General features: G+C 48.4%; 1 protein-coding gene across 1 annotated transcript in view; it reads right to left on the bottom strand.

Annotated features, from left to right (window-relative positions):
- The window catches only part of CTBP2 (C-terminal binding protein 2), a 100946-nt gene that overhangs the window by 92996 nt on the left and 824 nt on the right, over positions 1 to 7126 (bottom strand). The window lies entirely within an intron of this gene.

Here is a 7126-nt window from a genome sequence, read left to right as displayed (position 1 = left end):
AATTGAAGCTTATGAGATTCCAATTAAAAAGATCTAATCATTATTAAAGCTAGACTACAGACAGGCTTGGAAATGCAAGAATAAAATAAGACCAGTTAAGGAGAAAAGACCCTCTTCAGAAACCATTTGGCTGCCAGCAGTTCTTGATTTGTTGAAAAATATCCCAAACCAATAGGTAATACCATTACACTCGTATAAACCTTTATGAACAAGCTACCACTCTCTGTGCCTTACAGGGTATGGCGGCTTGCCAGTAATTTCGCTTTAACTATGAAAATGGATATCAAATCCAACTTTCTAGATATAATAATGGCAGGGGAGATTGATGGTATCACTACGCTGCACAATGACTATTTAAAACACTTTTGGCTGCACTTATGAAGCTCCAGTGACCTCCAGAACTATAGAAACTGTACGTAGTGTTAGGAGGAAATAAAATTAGCGATTCACAATGAAGAACTAAAGCAATTCAGCGTTTTCCAAAGAGGTACTGGCTGCGGTTAGCACTTCTGCAACGACACTGGCACACAGTGTTGGGTTTAGAGAAGGGAGGCAGAAACACTCCGAATTTCCGTAAATGAAATGCCGCTGCTGAGATGGCACTAATGGTACCGGGGGTGCCAGGGAATTAAAGCGGAATGGAAATAGATTTCAAGTTAGCAGGGAAGTCAAGTTCTCCTAAGCGTTGTGGGGACACCCCCCCCCCGCCCCACTACGTGGTCACATTGCACGAGTGGGCCGTAAGAAGATGGCAAAAGGCAGAAAAGACAAAAGGGAATGAAGCCAGAGGAAGAAAACAGGAGGAGAAATGAGAAGCTGAAACTAAAGCTGAAGGCAGAGCGGATGGAGCAAGAAAAGCCAGAGAAAGACAGACAAAGCAGAGGAGGCACCCCCATCACACCTACTGCTGACTCACACATTTCGGGTTACTTTCATTATTTCTTTGTATTCCGGCAGCATCTGGCATCTGCTGCTGAGATCAGAGCCATGTTGTGCCAAGCATGAATCAAGACCTTTCTGCTCACGAGCTGAAAATCCAAACAGACAAAGGGGAAAAAAGAGTGAGAGACCTCACCAGTCCTGTCCGGTGTGGCCAGGAGCCATGGCAGCAGTAAAACCCATCCACTTTGCACCCAACCACCGTCCTGGTCATGCAGGGAAGACACAGAGCACATTTTTTTTTTTTTTCCTACAGCAATAACAGTTTCTTTCAAGTGGTTTTTAAAAGCTCTGAGGATACATCTGCCCCTCAGTAAGGACAGGTCAGGTGTTTGGGTTTGTCAGGCACCATCTCTGTGTTTGCTGATGCAGGAAACCAGGATGGTTTCCCTCTGGTCCCCCTCCCCAGGAGCTCAGTTATTACCGCATAGGTCCATGGAAAAGGTCTTCTGTGAACCTACAGAAAAGCTGCAAGGAACCTATAGAAAACTGCAAGGAACGTGACTGAAGGGCATCGCCCAACTTTAAAAGGCAGCAGCTACAACCCACTTGCGCTGCCATTGGGAACCAAGCGCGTTCTTCCAAGCATTCAGGTGTGCAGAGGTGCGGGTCCACAACCAACATTTAAGCTCATTTCACACCCATCAGGCTACAACAATCCTGGGGCTGAAGCTCCCGGGCTCGCCCTTGGACTGCCTTGAACCTTCCAGGCTCTGTAGTTTCAATTAACTTGTGGCTATAAAAAGTCAGGAGAGCATTCCTCTTGTATTGTACCATGGAGCGCTGCAGAACTAATTATTTTGCAAATAGAGCCCTAAATCATTAACAAAAAATGTTGATTATAGCATCTGCAATCATTATTTGGCCCATTACTTAAAAAGCTGGATGCAATAAATAGGATGGGGAATAGCTGGTATTATGTTTCCAGAACTCAAGAATATGGGATGTCAGAAAATGAGTGCTGCCTGTAACGGTTACACTTGGGCTCTATGAGTACTTTGTAATCAGACCAATACAGTAAGTCCTTCATCCCCAAGCACTTAAAAACCAGCCAGATATCATTAAAAGAATGAAAATACGGTGGTATTTTCTCCCAGGCTTTTTTTTCCTTTTCTTCCCATTTGTTGCAACATTCATAAACTTAAATTTTAAGTTTCCCCATTAGATTTCATAGATAAATATTTTCACTAAGTCAAAATACCACAACTTGAAATGAGGATGACTTCTCTTTATTTACTTTTCTCCACGCCAGCTCCCAGCCTTGGGAGTTGGTCTTTCCAATGGCAGCTGCTGCAAAACGCCCGACACATCCCACTGCTCTCCCCTCCCGCGGGCAGCGGCGGGCACACCCTGAGTACCACCACCACCTCGAGACTCCCGAAGAAGCATTTACAGCAGGAAGCCATTTGCACGTGGCCTCCTCCACGCCATCTCCAGTAGCACTGGAGTGCAAAGTCAGGCTTGGAAGGCGTCTTCCAGTGAGAACCTCCTTGCATTGCCCTCACGACAGCCAAGCAGAGCACTCTTGTGGCTACTGTGCTGCTGTCAGAACCGAGTACCCAGATGCTCGTCCTCTCTCTTGGAAAAACGCGTGCATCTCTGCAGCTTTGGCAGGAACTTTGATCTAAAGCCTATCTGGAGTGGCCATGTGCTGAAGCAACCGGCCATCGGGAGCTGAGCGAAGCCACCCCCCTCGCTGGCAGCCGATGACAAGGCCAGTTTATCCCTGGCTACTTGCTGCATGACTCCAGGCTAGCCGCTACAGCACACACAGATGTGCTCCACCAGGTCCAAAAGGATAATCCAGAGCTCCAGCATAAAGACATCGAGTTTATGGCTAAAATACTACCAAGGTCCCACTTCCCCAAGGCAAATGCCCCACAGGAACCCAGGGCTCCAAGGCTGTGACTCCACTCACCGACCGACTGCTTTGGGCCGTGAGGTTCGAGAAACTTCACTCTTCAGTTGAATATTGTCTTTATTTTAAACTCCAGCTTTAAATTTGTCGATAGGGTGGCTAGCAGCACAGATAGCATCCCAGGCAGGGTGTCCCAGCTCTGCGGAGGCAACAGCAACACTGCTCTCCACCGATTCCCCGCCTGACGCACGCCTCTTTTCTTCGTGACCCGCCCCACGCTGGTAGCTAACCAACATCATTTTATCAAATGTTTCTTGTTTGCCTCCACACCACAGTTATTTCTTCCTCTCAGAGCTTTTCTCCAGCCTCACGTCCTTGCCGTGGCCGCGTTATCCCTTCCCTTCTTGCCTGATCAGGGGTTCTGTGCTGGCTCCTCTCCAACTCCTCTCTTCAATGCAATCAATTCACTTAAGAGCCTGGCAAGCTGGTTTATGGTTGTTTTTTTTTTCTCCCCCCCATGTCTGTTTTACAGAGTTTCAAAGCAATGAGAAGGAAAAAAAAACCCAAACAAAAAATGTACATTTTTTTCCGGTATGAAGAATAAAGATCTCACGTTGCAGCAGCTTAGCTTGCCCATAAACAGGGCACTGTTTTGAAATAATAAATACAATAGCTGGTATGGTAAAACAGTGCATGATGGAGATGTGTGGAAAGGAGAGAGAATGGAAGCACAACCTCCTCACCTGCCTCTAAAGAAAGACGCCAGATGAGCCAAAATGAAGCAGAAAGAATGAACTTCTCTGACCTCTCTGAATTTTGATACAAAATTGCAAATGAATTAATCTCCTACTTCTGTTTTTAAACCTTTATCTTCACTACGGGAAAAAAAAGGGGGGCGGGAAACAAAGGTAAATGGAGTACGACACACAAAGACACGCAGGCAGTGCTACCCGAAGCCGTACGCTGTTAGCTGGCAACACTGGGTCATCACCAGGGCCTCACACCCAAAACAAAAAAATAAAGAAGAGACTGTCCTTGTGCTAATTAGACCATTTTATAGAAAACGACGGCCCCTCCTCGCGACCACCCAGCTTAGAGAGACTCGTCTCTGATGCACCACTGAGCCAAGACGGGCCAAACCCATGCATGATGCCAGGTCCCTGTGGCCAGGCTGGCCACTGCCACTCCCTGCCCCATGCCACCGGTCCCGAGCTGTCAGCCAGCTCCCCCTGCCACAGCACTACTCTTCCTACCGCTGGCGTAACCATTAAAAGGGTTTTTTTCCTGCGGTTAGTTTATATGCTCCAGCTCATTAACATCTCCTAATACCAGAACTTGAGGCTAATTAGGCATGGCAATCCTGAGGAACATATTCTCCGTTCATCTTCCCAAAGCAGGATGCTCCTTGGCGGCCCAGCTGTAGCTCCACATGCTACCATGAGGGTATCACCCTGGAAATAAAAATACTCCAGGATCCCACACATTACACAGCAGGGATCCCGTACTTGTTAGTTGATGGCACAGTTTACAGGCTGTTTTGCTTAAAAATTGGAAGCATCTCTGTCATCAAGGCAGATTCCGGCTCAGCAGCCTCAGGGAATTTCCCCAATAGTTATCAATACACCAGGGCTTTCACAATAAAAGCTACTGACTTGAGAACGAAGGGGCAAAGTGGTTAGAAAACTTAGGAGGCTTAAATAAAAAGCATTTCGCAGAACAACGCTAGCAGGAATTTTCTCCCCGTGGCTTCGAATGCACAGGAGCAAACAGGCTCCTGTGGGAGCGGGGTCTGAGACACGCTTCATGCACATGGGCTGCTCCTAGGAGCAAGCTGTCCATCTACACATCACCTCAGAGTAACACCCACTCAGCAACAGGTACCCAAGGAACACCAAGAGATGAACAATTGGAGCTATGATCAACACCAACCACTTCTTTAAGCACAGGAGCTCATGAAACCTGGTTTCCCATGCGTCTTCTGTACCACACAAATACTGACCAAAGCTTGTCCAGAACTGGGACATGTTAAAGCTATCTTTGCCCATTGGATGTCTCAGGCTCTAGGTTTTTCTTCAGTGCAAACATTTCTCTGGTTGTTTTCTTCTTCCTGTTTCCAAAGCTCATCACCTCCAACGCCTTCACCCTGGGTCTGCTTAAAACAGCTCCAAGGGTTCACCAGTTGTGAAGGAAGAAGGCGCTGGCTGAATTTCTCTGGTCACCATTTCAAATTCCCGTAGCCTTCATTTCAACATCTGCTTTTTAGAACTAAAGTGATTTAAAAAGCATCTTTTAAATAACTACAGCAAGAGGTACATACGGATACCATATTTTCATCCTAAAGCACCCCACGAATGCCCACATAACACTTCCCTTTGCCAACTGCTGGAAAACGGGGACCTCTGAGGAATCAAAATGCAACTACAGACAGCACGAAGGATGACTTCATGCCTTCCCACCCTTGAAAAAATGTTGTAGCATCTTTACTGATGATGAGAAGCAATGGGGGAGCTGTGCCCACGGGCGAGGATGCAGCGTGCCACTGTGAGAGGGGAGCGACAGAAGCGATGCAACGGCAGCGTCCCCCTCTGAATCACCTGCAGCAATTCCTCTGCTGGGTTTTTTTTTTTTTCCTCCTGCTTTTCAAATCCTTCCTCTGAGAACTGTGAGCCTCAACACTGGAAACGCGAGCCAAATGCAGCAGAGACCTGCCTTCAACCGCCCTCCGACTTCCATTTTTGGATTGGATTCATTTCCAAAAGCTCCTATAAACCTGGCTGTATTGGTCCACAGATTACGAGATGGAAACGTGAAAATTCCTGGACAGAGATGAAGCATCCACCAAACCCCCTAATTTGAAGGCAGCCTAAATGCAAACTTTCCCTCGCTAGACACCTTGACATCAAGATGTTTATCCACACTTCCTCTGGAGCTCTTTCACATCACCAACACGCAGCTCCAGCCAACTATAAAACTTCCCGTGGTGAAAATGTGCCCAAAACTCCAGGAGGAAAAACAAAACAAGGCATTTAATTTTGGGCCAGCTCAGTCCAAACTGGAATTTTGTTTGTTTTGAACTGACCGAGCCGTTGGCATGTCGAAGTCCAGCGAGGCGTTAACCCGCTTTACTAAGCAAGCAACGCATCCAGCTCCTGGGCACAGAAACAGCGGGTTTGGCACCGAAATTAAGGCTAGGGCTCTGAAGCTTGGCTCTACGCACGTACCATGAGCTATGGCGTGGGTCCCCACACCTCCGCAGGCTCGCCAGCCCGCTCCCAAGGAGAACCAGCGCTTTCGAAGGAGCAGAAAACAAAGCAGACTGTCATCTGCAGAGGTGCCAGGGTTTTGTTTACCTCTGAGCAAACCTGGCGGCGCGGGCCAAGCGTCACACTTCTGCGCTCCGTGTTGTGGTGTATGATCCTTGGCATAGCGGTATGCTTAGCGCATAAGCTATGAAAAATATAGTGTGAATTTTGCAGCGATACGGGGTTAATATTAATTAAACTGTGCTTGAGGAGTAGCTGTGCGAGCGGCAGTTTTGTTCCCGTGCTCTCGCAGGGGATTACTGCTGGCAGAGCGGCGATGCCGGCAGGAGACTCCACCATCCGAGCTGTTTCCTGGCACCGGACTGGTTTGGCTGGAGCCGCTTCTGACTCTTTGGAAAAGTCGGGGGTTTTTTTAAACATTTCTGAACCCTTGCAATGGCCTTGGAGCTGCTGCCCGTCAGGGGCTCCCCCAGCCCTGCCGGAGACTGGCAGCCCCTCGCCCCCGAGAGCCCCCCACCACCTCACCTGCCACACACCAAGCACCGACCAGCGTCCTGCTTCGGGGTGACGGCTCAATCAGCACCCGAGGGGATGGGGACCCTTCTGTGGGCCTTCTGGCCACGCGCCAGGAGCAGACCGCAGCAGAGAGGTGACACAGGTGCCTGGGCCACGAGACGTGACCTACATGGGACAGCTCTCATCCTTGTTCCATGCAAGTGTCCCAAGCGAAGCCCTCCAGTCTACTGGAGAGCTCCACTTCTACAGATTTTATACGGATTAGATGACTTCAATTAATCTTTTACTGATTAAGGCTCAGATGTAATTATATAGCCAGTGTACCAACATCTGCCCTCTCTTTGACGACCCCCAGACCACATCTCCCGCTCTCGTCGCTGATGCACTGGGGTGACGCCAGAAAACGAGCCCTGGCCACTCTGGGCACGCCACTACGCTGCTTCTTAAATCTTTGCAACTATTTAAAACACGGCAGACGAATATCTAAAACGCATATGCAAAAACATAGCTACTGAAGAGAGAAAGCCCCCTTCAATGGAGCACACCCCGC

Source organism: Egretta garzetta, unplaced genomic scaffold (assembly GCF_000687185.1).
Source record: "Egretta garzetta isolate BGI_Z169 unplaced genomic scaffold, ASM68718v1 scaffold386, whole genome shotgun sequence".
Classification (NCBI taxonomy): Eukaryota; Metazoa; Chordata; class Aves; order Pelecaniformes; family Ardeidae; genus Egretta; species Egretta garzetta.
Note: the sequence above shows the minus strand (reverse complement) of the source record. Positions and strands in the feature narration are given on the sequence as shown.